Raw genomic sequence first — 19,000 nt, 5'->3', positions numbered from 1 at the left:
GCGTCAATCTTCTTCATTAGACTATTAACCCCTGAAGGAGTGAGTGGTGCCAGCTCACAAATAGCCTCACCAGAATTGCTCTCTAGATTTCTGAACAAATAAGACGCGAACTGCTTCAGGCTCACATTTGATTTAGTCCTCTTCTCTAAAGGCTCAGACTGTGCCAAAGCAATGTGGTAGTGACAGGTGAGATCCCATAAGGTCTTGTAGCGGTCGGGCATACGATCCTTCAGCTGACTCAATTCATGGTTGGAAGGAAAGTACTCCTGATATAACATCTGACCCATGGGCAAACCAGAAATCTTGTACATCTCATGGAGAGCCAAGCCCAACTCTCCGTGCCTAGTCAGAAAAGTGTTCGAATCCGAGTTATAGAGCCAAACCATACATGGAGGCACGAATAGCTGCATATAGACCACAAGCATGCAACTCCTCGCTCCATCGGCTTAAGACGTATTTCGTCATGCGAGTCCACCAAAGCTTGTCTAGAGAATGGACCCAACCATAAAATCTATGACGCGTCGCAGGCATCTCCCATCCTAAGTCAACGAGGCGATTCCTCAAAGTAGAGGCAGAGGCAAGAAACTCGTTACGTGGCGGTGCATCTAGTCCCAGTACTCCAGGACGCAATCCAATGATGTGATTCCTGCTCGAACCAGGAACTACCTGATGAGTGATATAGCCACAGTGAACGCTCTCATGCTCCTCCGTCAAGCGCCACGACATCTCCCGTTTAGCAGCCTAACACCTAAGCTCAGTCAACGAGCGGTGTCGAGGAATCTTCGGCAAATATATGAAACCATCACTATTCTTATGAAGCCACTGCTCGGCATCAATGAACACTGCATCAGGATCTCTGACAGAATCGCCAAATAAGAAGTCAGTCTTCCTGAGAGACTGAACAGAACTGGCATCCTTCACGAAAGGCGCATCTGTAATCAACTGTCGAAGAGCTCGATGTCCACCTTCCTTCACCACTTGGGCAACCTCTGTCGACGTGCCCGGAACAAACTGAGAAGTAAGTGGAATGGGTAAAAAATCATCGGACGTCGAATAATACTCGTCACGACGTCCGTTCACCACATGAGATGAAAATGCTCTGGAAGGATACTCCACTGAAAACAAGCAATTAAACGTTTGTTAATTCCAGTTATAAAAGGAAATTGAACTCATCTTACAAATGGGTAAGATAGAGTCATTTCCTTATAAAGGGTGAGACGATTTGGCCACATTGTGCATTCATAAGATAGGGTATATCGACAATATATCCCTGCCTTATAAGGCACAATGCAGCGTCAAAACGCCCCCTTTATTTTGAGATATGGTTTTGACTAAGCAAAACCTATCTTTAAAGCGTCGATCCTCACCAAGGAGAATCAAGGCTCTTCCCGATTGCCTCACTAAGGAGAACAACGTGGGGGAAAAGGACTAATTTGCAAATTTCCAAGAAAAAGAGGACTAATTTGTAAATTTCCAAATATGCCAAAAATAGCTCACCAGCATACGAGGGAAGCACGCCATCAGCCGACGCAGCAGGGGAGCGACCTCTCGGGACACGCGACATAATGATCTGCAAAATAAATTAAGGGATCAGATCCAGAAAAAATTCCCCTTTTTATTGCAATTCTACCCGCCTGAAAGACGAGCTTGAGGCGCCAAATCATAACCATAACCCTCACATGCGATCCCACAAATTCATAAATTGAATTAAGCATGAAATATGCTAAAATTATGGAGGATATACCTGAGGAAAAGCTCGTGGATCCAATAAAAATCAGATCTTGAAAGAAGCTCGAACCACGTGCTCGAGGGGCCTGAGAGAAATTTTTATATGAAGATTTCTGAGGGATTTCTCAGTCTAAGATCAAAAGGAAGGATGGATCTAAGACAATTATGAAAATTTGAGGGAGAACGGATGCTCGAGGGAAGAGAAAAGCAAAAAAGAAGAGGAGAGGGGGGCCGGCCCTAGAGAGGAGGAAAAGGGAGGCTTTTATAGGTGAACCAGCCTTGAACCAGACCGGACCAGGTTGAACCAAACCAGACCAGTCCAAATCAGTTCAAAAGAGGCTGAACCAGGCCAAACCAGGCTGAACCAGACCAAACCAGACTGAACCAAACCAGACTAGGATGAACCAGTCTGAACCAGTCTTGAACTAGTCCTGAACCAGCCTTGAACCGGTTGAACCAGTCTTGAACCAGGTTGAACCAGGTTGAACCAGTTTAAACCAGATTTGAACTAGAATTCAAATTGAGGCTGAACCGAGCATCGAAACAATTTCAAATTGACTGAGGGTTCAGTCCTTTGTTTATTCTTTCCTCTCCCACACATTCGGAAGGGTCGGAAGATTTTTTGAGCCTAATTACTGCCTTGTTTGGGTTATTATTAGGCCGGTTCAGTTCATTCGGACATGAAAAATACTCCAATAAGGTATACGAGTATAAACTGTTCCCTATTTTTGGCTGGGAAGTTCCTGGAGAATATTTTTCTAAAAAATATTCTTAAGGATAACTCAACAACACTACGCCAAGACAACGCGTCGCATATATGGACTCAGCGCCAACTATCGATGGCCAGTTCTATGTTAAACCAACAAGCACGAGCTAAAGATCAGAAAATTAGGAATCGACTTCAAGTTCAGAATTCCGACAACGGTCAGACAATAAATGCAGCACCGGGACCCTTACAGACATTCGACAAAGCACCGAATAACCTGAAGGATTGAAGGAATCAAGAACAGAAGCCATTCCAAGGTCCCGTTATACCGACTGAAGGTTGGGACAATCATATCCAAAGTATTCCAGACTCTTCTATAAAAGAACGAGACTGAAATACTTTGGAGGGGGTATCTGTAGGCGTATAAAACTGCTTATAAGTTCCCTAGCACAGCTCGGCACAAACCGACGAACCATCGGGTTACGTATCTAAATACGAACGTTAGTCCACAACACCGAAGCCAAGTGACACGCAACAAAACGGATTAACAAGGCGACGAGGTTAACAAATCGCACGCAAGCAACGGAATGCATCCATTCGCGTGCGGAATCAAGCTAATGGCTCGGTGAGTCAACGAGTCATCCAACTACGGAACAGATTTGAACTCAATCACCGAAACGGATTTACTGCCATATCGGGATCCGGACTGCCAAATCAGGATTCAGATCAACGGCGAAGATCGGATGAACCGATAAACAGCGGAACTGGACAACGGACACAACGGCGCCACACCCGGGCGACTCGGCCAAAGCCGAAAGGCACAGGTTTGAGTGCCTATAAATTAGGAGAGGTTGGTTCATTTGTCAAAGGTTAGAATTTTTGACGGCGAAGCTCTGCTGAATTGAGATCTGAACCTTGGAGATTTGAAGCTTTGAAGACTTGCTCTTTCAGATCCGGTGCTCGGCGATCGTCCATGTCAAATAAGGCAGGAGTTCGAGAGGGATCGGATCTGAGATCTACACAGTAACTCTCCGGATCAAAGCTTGGCCTTTGATCCCAAGAAGGCTACTATTTCCTTGGTGAAATAGTACCCCCCCCGGCTATTATTTCCTTCGCGAAATAATACCCGTCATACCGTGTAGATCTGACCGGATCTAGATCGTGCGGTAGTCCACGGATAAACCCCGGCGCAGGCGAAGAACCCACCAAAACGAGTGACCGCAAAACAGGAGCTCGTGATTTGTTCGAAAAAGGAAAGTTGTAATCTTTTTATTTTTTTTTTCTTTGACTTTGTTGTAACCGGATCTTATAAAAAGACCGGATCTTTGTGTAATCGAAAAACAGTTGCAAGAGTGTGCAATGACGTCAATGAAGAAAACTACGATTTTTCCCGCGAACAAATGCATAAACCCAAACCATTTCTTATGCGATAAAAATCTTCTTCACTAAGAGGCTTGGTAAAGATATCTGATAATTGAGATTTAGTATCAATATAAACAAGGGATACATCTTACCTCTCTACATGATCGCGTAAGAAATGATGGCGCACATCAATATGCTTGGTTCTAGAGTGCAAAACAGAATTTTTTAAAATATTTATAGCACTAATGTTATCACAAAAAAAATTTATATTTTGAAAATACAAATCATAGTCAACTAAATTTTGTTTCATTCATAAAAGTTGGGCACAACATAAGTCGGCGGTAATGTATTCTGCTTCCGTAGTGGACAAGGTAACACAATTTTATTTCTTAGATGCCCAAGAGACAAGAGAGTTACCCAAAAATTGATATGTATCACTCGTACTCTTGCGATCTACCTTACATCCGGCAAAGTCGGCATCACAAAAACCATAAAGATCAAAAGAGGTGCTTTTTAGATAAAATAAACCAAGATTAATTGTATCATTGACATATTTAATGATTCTTTTAACCGTAATCAAATGAGACGTTTTAGGAGAAGCTTGAAAACGTGCACATGCACACACACTAAACATGATATCGGGTCTACTAGTGGTAAGGTAAAGAAGACTACCTATCATACCTCGGTAAAGTTTTTGGTCTACATCCTCACCACTATCATCTAAGGTAAAGAAGACTACCTATCATACCTCGGTAAAGTTTTTGGTCTACATCCTCACCACTATCATCCGTATCAAGCATGATACTTATACTCATGGGAATTGGTACATGCTTAGAATTCTCCAATCTGAATTTATTCATCAATTCTCTTGCATACTTGCTTTGAGAAACGAATATCACATCCTTAGTTTGCTTGACTTGGAGCCCGAGAAAGAAAGTGAGATCTCCCATCATGCTCATCTCAAAATGATCTTGCATAACTTCAGAAAATTTCTTGCATAAAGTTTTATTAGTGGCACCAAAAATGATATCATCAACATATATTTGAACTAAAATAAAATCATTTTCCTTTTTCTCACAAAAAGTGTATTATCAATTTTCCCTTTAGAAAAACCATTTTTAAGAAGAAAACTAGAGAGGTGAGCATACCAAGCTCTAGGAGCTTGTTTTAACCCATATAAAGTTTTTTGAACCCGGTAAACATGATTAGGAAATGAATGATCTATAAAACCGGGAGGTTACTGAACATATACTTCATCTTCTATAAAACTATTTAAAATTACACTTTTCACATCCATTTGAAATAATTTAAAATTTTTAAAACTTGCAAAGGCTAAGAACATTCTAATGGATTCCAACCTTACAACCGGTACAAATGTTTCATCATAGTCTATGCCTTCCTCTTGATTGTATCCTTGGGCAACTAAACGAGCTTTGTTTCTCGTGGTAATGCCATGTTCATCAAGTTTGTTTCTAAAAACTTATTTAGTTCCAATAACATGAACATTGTTAGGCCTAGAACTAATTTCTAAATATTATTTTTTAAAAAATTGTTTAGTTCATCATTCATTGCTAGAATCCAAAACTCATCTTTTAAAGCATCATTTATCTTTTAAGGTTCTATTTGAGATAGAAAGACAACATTATCACACTCACTCAAAGCTTTTGAGCAAGTTAGAACCCCTTGTGAAGGATTCCCTATTATTTGCTCATTTGGATGATTTGGTGCAAATTTTCATGCTTTGGGGAGTTCTTCTTGCTCTTGAATGTTGTTGCTTTCTCCATCCTTTTGTGCATCTATTGAGGGTGTTTTATTTAGTTACAAAAGTTCCAATCCTCCCTCAATATCATCATCATCTTTCCTAGGCAAATCACCTTATAAACCAATATTAGTCTGATCAAAATTAAAGTTTATAGATTCTTCAACAACAAGAGTTCGTTTGTTGAAGACCTTATAAGCCTTAGTTCTAGGTCATATCCTAAGAAAATACCAATATTAATTTTTAAATCAAATTTATCATGGTGATCTTTAGTGTTTAAGATAAAACATTTACAACCAAAAATACGAAAGTATCCAATAAAAGGGGTTTTGCCATAAAAAAGTTCATAAGGAATTTCTTAAGCTTTGGTCTAATCAAAACACGATTCAAAACAGGAAAAGCCGTATTGACGGCTTCCGCCCAAAAATATTTTGGTAAATCTAAGGCATTTATCATTGTTCATGCCATCTCTTGTATACTGCGATTTTTCCGTTCAACAACACTATTTTGTTGTGGTATTCTTGGAGCGGAAAATACATGAGTTATACCACGATATGCATAAAAATCATTAAAATTTTTATTTTGAAATTCACCACCATGATCACTTCTAATTTTAACAACTTCTAACTTTTTTTTATTTTCAATTCTTTTGACAAAATTTGAAAAATCTTCAAAACATTCATCTTTACTACCAAGAAAGATTGTCTATGTAAAACGGGAGAAATAATCAATGATAACAAAAACATAGTGTTTACCTCCTAGAGAGGTAACACACATAGGACCAAAGAGATCAAGATGTAATAATTACAATGGTTTAGAAGTTGATACATCATTAATGGATTTGAAGGTAGATTTGGTTTGCTTACCTTTAGCATAATCTTCACAAATGGTATCTTTGATGAAATGTAAATTTGGTAACCCTCTTACAAGATTCTTTTTGGATAACTTGGATATCAACTCCATGCTGGCGTGACCAAGCCTCTTATACTAAATCCAAAGATTTTCATCAACCGCTACAAGGCATTTAACATATTGATCTACTAGCTCATTCATCTCAAAAATGTATACATTATATTTTCTATTAGCAATAAAAATGATTTTTTTATTTAAGCTAACAATGCACTTATCCGGTTTAAAAGAAATATCAAATCCTTTATTACTTAATTGGCTAATACTAAGAAGGTTATGATTTAAGCCTCTAACCAAATAAACATTCTCTACCAATGCATCCAATACCTATAATTTTACCTTTCTCACCGCTACCGAAGGAGACGTTACCTCCTTCAATTCTTGATAGGGTTACAAAAAGCTCTTTGTTGCCCGTCATATGATGTGAGCAACCACTATCAAGGTACCACATCTCTTTACGTCGTGTTCGTGATGTTTCCTCATTTTCTTGAGCCATAAAGCAAATGTTGGGATCATGAAGAGCAATCTTTGCTCCTTCTTCATTGCTATCGGAATCGCTTGGTTCGGATTCCTCCCATCCAGCATACATAACTTTCTTCTTCTTGTATTTCAAGTATTTCTCTTTGAGCTCAGGGCAATCCTTAGCAATATGACTCGGTTCGTTGTATTCAAAATATTTTCCTATATGTGAAGAAAACTTGTTGTTAGATCGGGTTTTAGAATTTCTATGTATTTTATTAGTCTTGATATTCTTCTAGAGAGGTGAGCCACTTCTCTAGAAATGTCCACTTTACTATCTGAAGAGGAGGAGTTATCACTAGCTCCTTTGAGAGCAATGGTCTTTAAATTTTGGGATGGCTCCTCAATTTCTCGTGGGGACACTTCCTCCTTCTCCTTCCCTTTAAGCTTCTTCTCATGAACTTTAAGCTTGCCGATGAGGCCATTGAGAGCTAGAGTAGTAAGATCGTGAGCTTCCTCTATGGCCATAGCTTTGGGCTCCCACACCGGAGTCAATGAGCGAAGAATCTTGTAGTTCATCTCTTGGATAGTCAATTGCTTGTCAAGAACATGCAATTCATTGATTATATTAGTAAAGCGAGAAAACATAGTATCAATGGATTCATTAGGAAGCATTTTGAATAACTCATAGTCATGCATAAGTCCACTAATTTTGGAATCCTTAACTTGGGGGGTTCCTTTATGTGTAATACATAATTTCACCCAAATTTCGTGTGCGGTTGCACATGTGGAGACCCTATTGTACTCATTGGGGATAAGACCATAAATTAAGACATTCATGGCCTTTGCATTGAGATTAGATTGGAGACTTTCTCCATTGGTCATGTACTAATCTTGGGCTTTTCTACATATTTTTTCTCTATGATATCTAAGATGTCAAGATCAATGCAATGAAGGTAAATCCTCATTATAGCTTTCTAGTAGGCAAAATTTGTACCGGTGAAAAGTGGGGGTCTAGTGGTGGATTGTCCCTCAAGCATATGCACATTCAATGAAGCCTCCATTGGATCTTTCCTCTAAGATGGTTAGACCAAAAACAACTATAGAGACCATGCTCTGATACTAATTGTTAGACCCTAGAAGGGAGGGTGATTAGGGTCTTAAGGTAATAATTATGTAATAAAAATTAATACAAGCAAAACACCACATATAAAAAGCTAAAGTAAAGGAGATAAGTTTAGAAATCGTTATCCAAGTGACGCGCGATGTGTGCACGAGGTTCGGTCCTCTGACCTACGTCCCCGCTCCCCACTCTCGAGGAGAATCCACTACACAACCCGGTTTGGAAGCCGGAACTTCTTCTACACGATGATCTCCATGAGATCTCACAACCACACAATTGATCTCTATGAGATCACACTCGCAACAATATCAATCGTAAGAAAGACTCTCTCTTTAAAGTAGCCCTATGGCAAGAAGAGAGATTGCACTTGAAGCATGGGATGTGAAAACGAAACAGTGAATAACAAGATGAAAGTTGAAGCTCTTTGAAAACAATAAACATGAAAACAAGAGTTTTTTAATTAAAGCTTGGATCTGAAGTAGTTGAGGTATTGGGTATTTATAAGGAAAGAAAACAGCAGCCAAAACCCTAAAGAATCAGACAAAATCCCCCAAAAACGGGATTTTTGATTCTGTACAAAAATAGTCGTTACAGTGTAATGAGTCGACTCAGTATTGTTCATGAGTCGACTCATAAGTAGCCGTTACAGGCTAAAAACTAACTTATGGGTCGACTCATAAAATTCATGAGTCGACTCATCATGCATGGATCGATTCATGAAGTCATGAGTCGACTCAGCAAAAACAAAACACACTTTCCAGTACAGTTTACGAGTCAACTTATGACAGGCATAAGTCGACTCAACCTGATGGATCGACTCATAATATTATGAGTCGACTCATCAGAAACAATTGTAAACTACGTAGCAAATCGTGAGTCGACTCAATACTGTTCATGAGTCGACTCATAAACATGTACATAGAAAATTTCAACTTTGAACCTTATTAAAAAATGTCAAATAAATTCTAAAAAATTGTAAACTTGTTTGAAAAGGAATTTTGCAAAAAAGTCTTCGTATTTGTGAAAATCATCATTTTAAAAAAGTACCAAAATACGAGTTTTGAAATAGTGTAAGTGTGTGTGATATCCCAAATAGCTTCAAATGAAATCTACAACTACTTGCTTATATTTAAGTACTAGAGAGAAAATAAAATAGCAAATATCTCTCACATATAAATACATTTCTTGAGTCTTGATATTGCTTTAGAGTTTATGAAGCTTTTTAAAGAATATAGGGTTCTTGATAAACATTGCTTCATCACTTTGCCTCCACCTCTAGATATTGATGTTATAGCTCATATTCCATCCAATCCTCCATAAATAGGTACTAACTAGCTTGATATTTATATTATCTATAATATCACTCAATAAGCAATTAGTACCGATATGGTGGTTGTAAATCATCATTAAAACATAAGGGCCAATAGGTCTTGTGACCAACTAAGGAGTCGTTGCACCTCGGGCTTACCCAGATTAGGGGTTGAGGTCTTGATACCAACTTAGGAGTCGTTGCGCCTTGGGCCTATCCTGAGGCGGCACTAGGGCCTTATGACTGACTGAGGAGTCGTGGCACCTTGGGCCTGTCCTGAGGCGGCACCAGGGTCTTGTGACCGACTGAGGATCGTTGTGCCTCGGGCTTACCCAGATTAGGGGCCAAGGTCTTGATACTAAATTAGAAGTCGTTTTGCCTTGGGCCTGTCCTGAGGCGACACTAGGGCTTTATGACCGACTGAGGAGTTGTTGCGCCTCAGGCTTACCCAGATTAGTGCCGAGGACTTGCATTTTCCCTTAGGGTCGAGAGTCGACTGTAGGAATCGACAAAAAGGATTGTGCCTTCGTTTTACCCTGAGGAGGTACCAGGGACTTTTATCGACTTAGTCGAGTGGCTAGCTGACTGGGTCTTTGATGTCTTTCTTTTCATTTTTGACATTTTCATTGATTATTGAATATATACATGATAGAGTACAACTTTTTCATATTTATTCCATCGACCCACGTCGAATTCGTGTTTCTTGCCCAGATGCATTTTGTAGACAGCTTTTGGCTAGGGACAGGGTCATCGAGGCGGAGCTTCATTGGCTGTTTCTTTTCGCCTATGAACATTCCTACCTTGATGAGAGCGGGCTATTACTTTATTGGCTGTCTTTGTTGCTGAGCAGCGCCCGGAATCGGGGATTGCTCTTCCTCCCGAGAGTGAGTTGTTTGGCTTTGGGTGTCATTGAGTTATTAGCATATTTGCCATTTCATCAGCCAAGGACCTGCTTGGAGTTTTTGTTGAGATCCTTGCAAGTCAACGGTGGACATGGTGATTTTCAACCGATCTTGCTTGTCCATTATTGGTTTCGCTATATGGCCAGAGTCCTGCTGATTGAGCTTTTGGAGGATAGTGCTCAACAGGAGGAGGCCCAGGCAACTCTTGTGATGGGGGCTTCTTATTGGTAAGAGCCCTATGGGCTGAAGCTTTGTTCCCTGGAATTTGATGGGATTATGACTTCCCCTTGGGGGTTTCCAGGGATAGCGACATTCGGACCATCCTATAAATGGGGGAGGCTTGTTTTGTTAGGAGGATGTGAGTCGCATGTTTTGACCACCAGTTCTTACTTTGACTTTAGGTGGTTCGAACAGCGGCTGGGGGCCAGAGTTGTTAATCTTCTTGGAAAGACCAGATGGTGAGCCCTTGAGTTTTTCCCATAATCCCCTCTTTTGGTGAGGAATGACTCTCTTTTGGAGGTGGTGGTGGTCCGAGGAGCATACCATAGACTTGATCGCTGCTCCTTGCTCGAGTGAGTCATTACCGACGGGAGCTTGAGCGATACTGGATCTGATCATGACCCTTGGGGGCCTGTTTGTGATCCAACCCCAGGCCTCTTGGCCGTTCAGGCGGTGGGGTTTTCGTTTGTGGCGGTTTGTGGCGGCAATTAGAAGCCTATGCTTCATTCTCAAGCCAGACAAGCATCATAGTGGTGTGTCTTTTCTTAGGAGGGCTTTTGGGGTTCCACTTGGCAAATACTCTCCAGAAAGCTATTGGAGTGCTCGAGGGCTATACCCACATTGGCTCCTCATAGCCATAGGCTAATCCTCCTTTGCTTGAATGATGCGATTCCAGGCTTTGTTTAGCTTGAACGATGCAATTCCAGTGTTCTTCAAGAATGAACAAGATCAGACCCCTGCTTAGAATTGGGCATTTCTTCTTAGAGAAGAAAGTGGGCCTCACGGTGGGCTCTAAACTATTGATGCTTATGAACAAACAGTCGATGGGGGTTTCCTATAGTCGGATGCAGTTTCGATCCTGGCGATGGTGGGGAAGAAGGAGAGGATGAATGTTGGGGCCGACTCCTCCTCCGACTTTATGCCCGATTCTGAGTGCACGGGGTGTACTGATAGCCCACATATGCAAGAATTTTTAGGAATATGGGGCTAGTTTCTCCCGTGGTAGCTCTGACAGTTAAGTCAGTTGGTGAACTTATGGAGGGTTTTTTGAGAGATCCTTGGGCCATTGAGGTCCTTGTAGGGGGTTCCTCCCTAAGAGTTATTAAATGCTCTCTATGTAAAAAGAAGATCCCAAAGGGGAGTAAAGCTCAGGTGTAAGAAGAAGCAGGGCAGTTACAGAGTGGGCAGATAGACTATTGAGTCATCCTTATCCTTCCAGATATCGGCTGACGATTGGAAGGGAAGTTATTCGAATACATGAGAGAATTGTCTTCTCAGTACCCTGGGTTTGTCAGAAGAGACAGGGCATAGGATAGGTCGGCTGCTTAGCCATCCTTCTTTCTCCAGATGGCGGCTGGTAACTGAGAGAGGGGTCACTCGTGCACATGAGAGCATCATGACAATCTCTGGGAAGTGACTTGTAAGCAGAATAAGCGGCTTGGGCACGAGGGTTGTCAGAATAGAGATCTTGATGAGACTAATCAGTGTTGTTGTGTCGATTGACATCTGAAGTGAGCTCGGTCGGATCTTATCTCCTTAGTCGAGGTAGGTTTGATATGCGAGCCCTCATTATGATTTATCGATCCGATAGTCAAGTGAGCTTCAGACCGAGTGTATGGTCGAGTCGTCTACTTGAGGAGTCATCTTAATTACGAGGGGGCGACTGATCCCGCGCTTCGAGTCGATCATGACGACTCCTGATCGAAAGATGGCTCGTCTGCCCACCTGACTCAGAGACTTGACTTTGTCTGGGCCTCTGAGTCTAAGTTGGTTTGGACCATGGCTCTCTTGGATCTACGCGAACATTCTCCCGACATCTTTAACTTAGTATGGTGACTGACCATAACAGTTGGCCCCTTTTAGTCGGAGTTGACTTTGGTCGGGTCCGAGTGAAATAGAAATGAGTTTGCTCGGTGTGTTTGAGATTTTCTAGCCAGTTGATCGTGGCTTAGAAACGTGGCGTAGGATGTGCTTAACCGCCAATCTTTTGTAGACTGATGCTGTCGGTTTAGGAAACCAAATTTTTAGAGAAGATGAGGCATCATGGGCAGAGTAAATGGCGTCTCTCTTGCCGATTTATTGGTGTGAATTACGAGCGACGGTTGATGTTTTGAGCAATCCGTTCTGATTCTTAAAGCGAATCTTCCTTGGTTGCTCTAAGGTTGTGCCTTTTGGGCTCTGCATGCTTCTTTAGTGGCTTATAAATAGTTTCTGGTGCTGTTTTAAATGAACACTTTTTACCAGGAATATTTCTCTTTGTCGATCCCTTGACTCCTTAAGAGATTTTATCATAGCTCTTCCATAGAATGACCACGAGAAGAAACTTATAGTCTTGTCTCTATCTAAGTTAAGGATGACTCTGGACGAGGCCAACTGGTTGCATGATCAGTATGTCATTTCTCGTGCGACGATGACCATAGGGGCACCGGACAGCTTAACTCAGGTGCATATACATGGCGAGGACCGGGTGTCTCTTTATTGGGCGCATCTACAATGTAGGCTACGCCTGCCATTGCATCCCTTTGTAAGAAAGTTTTTACGACTTTGGGGGTTTCCCCCTAGCAGTTCCATCCTCATGTCATCTATATCTTGATGGTGTTTATAGATGTATGCTCCAAGGCAGACGTGGTGCCCGGCCTTAATTTGCTTGGGCACATGGTTAGTGTGGGGTCTGTTGAGGGTGACCCACACTATTTTTTCCGCTGTTAGGGTGATTTTTGCTTGGACTTCAATCTCCCTAGGCTAGACAAAGAATGGAAGAGGTTCTTCGTTTGGGTGTTCGGTGCCTACAACATACTATCCTGTTTGGGTTGGCCCGAGGTGCAGGATAATGTGTTGGAGCCTAGGCCCCTTAGTGATCCCACGGTTGGAGATCTTGAGAAGCTACGGTGACGCCTCGGTCTTCGGGAGACCAAAACTCTAGACAGAAAGGAGTCTTCTGAGATAGGGTGGTCCTCCTCATCCTCCTCTAGTCCCGAAGTGATGTCCCTCCCTCCACCAATGGAGGTCTGTAAAAGAAGGGTTGACTCGGGGGGGTCGAGTTCTTCTAGGAGGCCTTTGAAGAAAATGAGGAAGGACTCTAGGGATAGTGGTGCTGAGCTTTAGGAAAATTGTGTGTTTTTTTTTGTAAGCCTGGTTAGGCTTTTTGGTAAAGAATGTACAAAAACTCTTTTCTAAATGAGAAGCGATTTCTTCTATCTTCTGCTTTTGAGAACTACAAATGCTTGATAGAATAACTGATTCATGTTGTGGCTTCATTTTTCTTTTTGAGAAGAGTGTTGATCCTTGTAGGTTCGATACTCTACGTGGGATAGGTGGAGACGTCTTTGTTTTTCTTGTTTGGTTGGAAGATAACTCAAAGAGTCGACTCTAGTAGGGTTGTCTTCAGTTTATCTAGGTGGGGGACCGTAGACTTGATTGTCAAATTGTGGAGCCTTTATACTTTAAGTTACTCCTGGTGGGGAGCCAAGTGGTTTGTTCCAACTGAGAAGTCGTTTTGCCTTAGACTTATTCTGTAGGAAGAACCAAGGGCTTTGTTCCAACTGAGAAGTTATTTTGCCTTGGACTTATCCAGATTAGGTACCAAGGTCTTGATACCAACTAAGAAGTCGTTTTTACCTTGGACTTACTGCCAAGCACAGCTCGAACGCAGCTCCAATCGCTGCCAAGCACATCTCGAACGCAGCTCCAATCGCTGCCAAGCACAGCTCGAACGCAGCTCCATCGCTGCCCAACGCAGCTTATCAACCGCTGCCGACGCAACTCATCCATCACTGCCCAACGCAGCCCGTCAGTCGCTGCCAAACGCAGCTCAATCACCGCCAGAACGCAGGTCAAGGTTCTGACTCATTCAAACGCGATCGTAACAACTTCGAAGCTGTTCTTCACCCACGATTTGAGGAGTGGCTTTAGTGGGTTGTTACACCCGACTAATGGGGTAACTAAACCCCTACTTAGGTGCGGATTATGGGGGCAGTTACACCCCTATCCCCCTATAAATATCAACAAACTCAACAGAGTTAAGGATCGGATTTTTGATAATCAGATCAAGGGCGGATTTTTGGTTGAGGGGATCTTTCAGGCGAGGTTGGATTTTGGAGAAGATCTTTCGATCAGATCTTCCAGAATCAGAAAAAGGAGGATTGACTCCTTACACAGTCTGGGAAATCAACAGACGGAGGAACTCTAAACCGTCGATATTTGGCTTATTAACCGAATTATTTTCGGTTCAAACAACTCTATCATTAGAGTTTGTTACTTATTCTGAATCACTAAACTCGTCAAGAGTTATCAACCAGACAAGACAGTTGTTCCAGTGAGTATAGATATTCGGATAGTCAACGAGAAGCAAACTCGACGCAAGCATTCGAGGGAGGCATCTCATCGCTACCAAGAAGAACCCAGAATTAAACAAAGGAGAGAATCCCGATCATTCTCTTCTCTTTTGTAATCAGGAAATCCAATTGTAACTGAGATTAAAGGAATACAAATCAATTTTTCTTTTATTTCTTTTACTGCAAATTTTTCCACAAACAAAAGATGGCGACTCTGCTGGGGACGAGCTTCTCTGACGAAGAAGTGGTGGCGCAATCCGACGTTCACCTCACTGGAACAACCGTAGAAACCTTGGTTGTGGAGTTTGACCAAGCCAAATACGAGGAGGCCCTCTCTTCCGGATCGCTTAGCCCTAAAGCTAGGCGAGGTGCTTGCAAGAGCTCTAAAGAGGTCTTAACTACTGTTGAGACGCCAAAGAAAGCCCTCTCCTTTGGCCAAAGCCTCAAGCTTGCTCTGCAAGCCGAAGATCCCACGCCTATGTCGACACAGCATGTACTTGGTTGTAAAAGGCCTATGACAGAGAAAAGCGCAATCAACGCCGATGACGCTGCTGCTAAGACTTTGAAACAAGCCAAGAAAAACGCCACTCGACGACGAAAAAGGTCCATCCGACGAGCACACCTCCGAGAAAATCAATCCCAAGTCCAACGCAAGGATTGCGTTTCCGACAACGAATGAACAGTAAATCTGATTTGTACCAATCATGTTATTTTTAAAAATAAATTTTTTTTATAGAAACTTTGGTTCTTAACTCCCACGCCTAAGCCAACTGCTCCCCTGTCTCTACTGCGGTTTTTCCTTCTCCTCTACACCCATAATTTAAGCGTTCGAGCAAAAGAATTCAATTAATTTCTTTTTTATCGCTTTACCCTCCCTCTTTAGGTTTTCTTAATCATTTGGACGAAATTGATCTCGATTTGGTCACCGGCGGGCTTGGATTTGTTCGTGCTCTGAGCAATGCCTTGTCCGTTGGTTGATCGGGGCCATCGGGCGACGAGCGATCTCTTGATCGGCTCCGATTGGGCAATGACGTCAGATCTGTGATGCTATCAATGGAGAACCTGCGTATGAAATAAATTTTACCCATAATTGATTTATTTTTATTTATGTTCTTTGTTAATTTGTTTGGATATTGTTTGATTCGTATATCCGTATTTCATCTTGCATTTCCGAATTAAATCCTTATATCTGCATTTTTTTAATGGAAATGATGAATTTAGGATTATCTGATATAAGAATTGTGTTTATTTCTTTTCACCAAATTGTGTTCTTGGCTTTGAAGCACAGATATTTGGATACAAATGTGAAAAAAAATAAAATGTTTATTGAAGCAGATGATAAAATTTTTTATTGAAGCGTAAAATAAAATAATGATGAGAAAATCTGTTATATGTGATATGTATTTCTTTTTTTGGTCTAAGATAACATTTAAGAGTTAAATCGGATGGAAAAACAAATCTACGTGAATTTAGAAAATAACAGTGCCACTTCGGTTCCATCTCCTACCAGTTACTTCCATGATTGTAAATAAACTACCTCACTTCTCGCTTCATATAGAATAATCTAATCCGTGTTAGCATCAATTTCTTGATTTATCCCAGTTGTATTTTCTTGTCTTTCCTATTGAGTGAAAATGTAGGCAGATACTTTCCCTTACATATTCTGGCAACAGAGTACTTAATATCCTCAGTGATTAAATATAAATATAGGAAAGTGTTAGATGTTTCACTTTAGTTATTGATTATCTTAGTTTCAGCCTATACTCGCTCTTGATTATAAAACCTCAAAAGCGTGCTAAAAGGAAAATATATAGCACATAATCTATCATGCAGTTAAATATTTGTATACAAACTAGCTTGGTGATCACGATTGTATTCTATCAGTCAAAGAGCAATTAAAAAACGTGAAGAGTGCATTCACTCAGTCAAATCTTTGTCCATAAACATGAATTTTCTTTTCCTTCTATATTTTGGCAAAACAAATGCCTCCATATGTCTATCTGGACTAAATAGATCACTTCTGGTTTTGCCTTACGTTTTAGTTCTTACCTGCTTTATGTAAAACAAACTAGCCAAGGAGGTCGTTAGAGGCCTTAAAAAGCGTATTGGACACAGGAATCCGAATGTTCAACTTCACAGTATGTCAACAAGCTTCTAGATGATCTCTGTGCCAACTGCCCCCTTTTTCATATGGTACGATAGATTTATATTTAGCTTACTTTTAATTACTAATAAGCACGTGATCTTAATTAGGATCTGGAGATCAGACCGCGAAGAGGAATAGAGGTTTTTCTATATAATTTAGTAAATATTTGCTCAATTTTCCACACAATTGACTTACTCCACTTCTTGAACTTAAACATTTTAACTTCCCTAGCCCTAGAACCCACTCTTACCTATTTATACGGGTAGCATTTGTAAATAAAAATTTATATAAGTAATATTTGCAATAAGTTCAATTAATAGGACTACCGAATTGAACAGTTAATGAACTTTCGAACATACATTTGGTTAAATTCTATTAAAAAGTTATCGAATCGAATAGTTAATGAACTACCGAATCAAACGTACATTTGGTTAAATTCTATTCATTTATAAGCCAAACACTGAAAATTATTTGTCACGCCCCGGGTCCAAAACGTGATAATTTGGAGCGTGACTCGGTCGGCAATGCAACCATACGGTTACATTCACGCCTCTGGATCATCCTGTATACAGATATATTGCTAAAAGAACTATTACATAGAGCATGCAACTAAAATAACAAAGGAACTAGATAGATAAAGAAACTCTGAAAAGACAAATTCTCTTACATGTCCACAACTTTGCAAAGTAGGAAAGAGGAAAAATACATCTTAGTCTGGAGTACCACAAGTGATTACAAGAAAGACTAAATAACTGAAGCTGAGAGAGTGAAGAGAGAGAAGGTGATCACTATCGCTGGTCTTAATCCTTAAAGTACTCTTGGTCCTGCGAAGAAAGAACAATTCCCGAGTCTGGGGTATGCAAACCCCAGGGGAGTCAGAAAACACCCAGCAAGCATGTAAAATGAGAAAATTATGCATGTGTAAGTATAAGTGGTAGATATAAAGGAAAGATGAATTCTAAAGATTCAGTGATAAAATAAAATGCTACTCTTATAGGTCAAAATAAGATGAAAACTCAATTAAAGATGATAAAGGAAAATTCCTAAACATGTATATCAACAAAGTCTACCCTAAAGCACACATCTTATACCCTATACTAAAAGGAGGTAAGATTTTGAAACCCACAACATGCGAGATTTGTACGTCGAGGGAATAATCCAAACAACGAAACCCTCGTATATACCATATATCTCAAATTGTAAATCTCTAAATATTAACTCCCAAAATTTCTATACATAACAATATCAATATACATCACCCATACTTCATCCAGGTCATACCGTGCATGCCAAATCTTTCACAAAGCATAAAACACATTATTCTTATTTTTTACATGTTATTTGAATTAGAGAAGAATATTTTCATGTATATAAATCGGTTCCCCGTAAACCGTCCCGGGAACACGGCTTCAAGTCAGGAATTTGCTCTTTGGCCCATGTATGTATATAACTCAGGATATCAGGAATGCGCATATGCCCGTTTATATACATGTTATATTCTTCATCTAATTCCCCTTTATAAACCCCTTGTTTGTCGATTAACTTTTAAATGACTGTGCATGAAATGTTGTGCACTAATCACAGAGTTACCGTGGAACGACTTCTGTAAAACTATGAAAATAACCGTGACCCAGAACATGTCTAATCAAGATGGGTGCATCGTCTAGTCGATGCTATAGTAGTAATAGCCAAGGAAAAATCTCATATCGGGATGTCGATATCGAGAGCATAGCCATGCTATGAAAGCACGCTTATAAATCATATTTTTAACAGGAGTTGTCTTCATGCACAGTCTCTCCTATTGAATGACAACTAGGTGATCAACATAGCATCAGGTGATCCAATAAGCATCAAGAGATCAACCAATATCATCATTCATCTTAATAAACAAAACAAAACAAATAATTAAAAAGCATAATTGTCTAGTGTCAAGCGGGCCAAATAGTACGAAGTAATGTTTCTTAATATCACAAGCTTCTATTCTAAAGTGTTCCTGGTAAACTTTTTCCATGATTTTTTTTTTTTTTTTTTTTTTTTTTTTTTT

This window comes from Asparagus officinalis, chromosome 10 (genome assembly GCF_001876935.1).
Source record: "Asparagus officinalis chromosome 10, Aspof.V1, whole genome shotgun sequence".
Lineage (NCBI taxonomy): Eukaryota > Viridiplantae > Streptophyta > Magnoliopsida > Asparagales > Asparagaceae > Asparagus > Asparagus officinalis.
Note: the sequence above shows the minus strand (reverse complement) of the source record.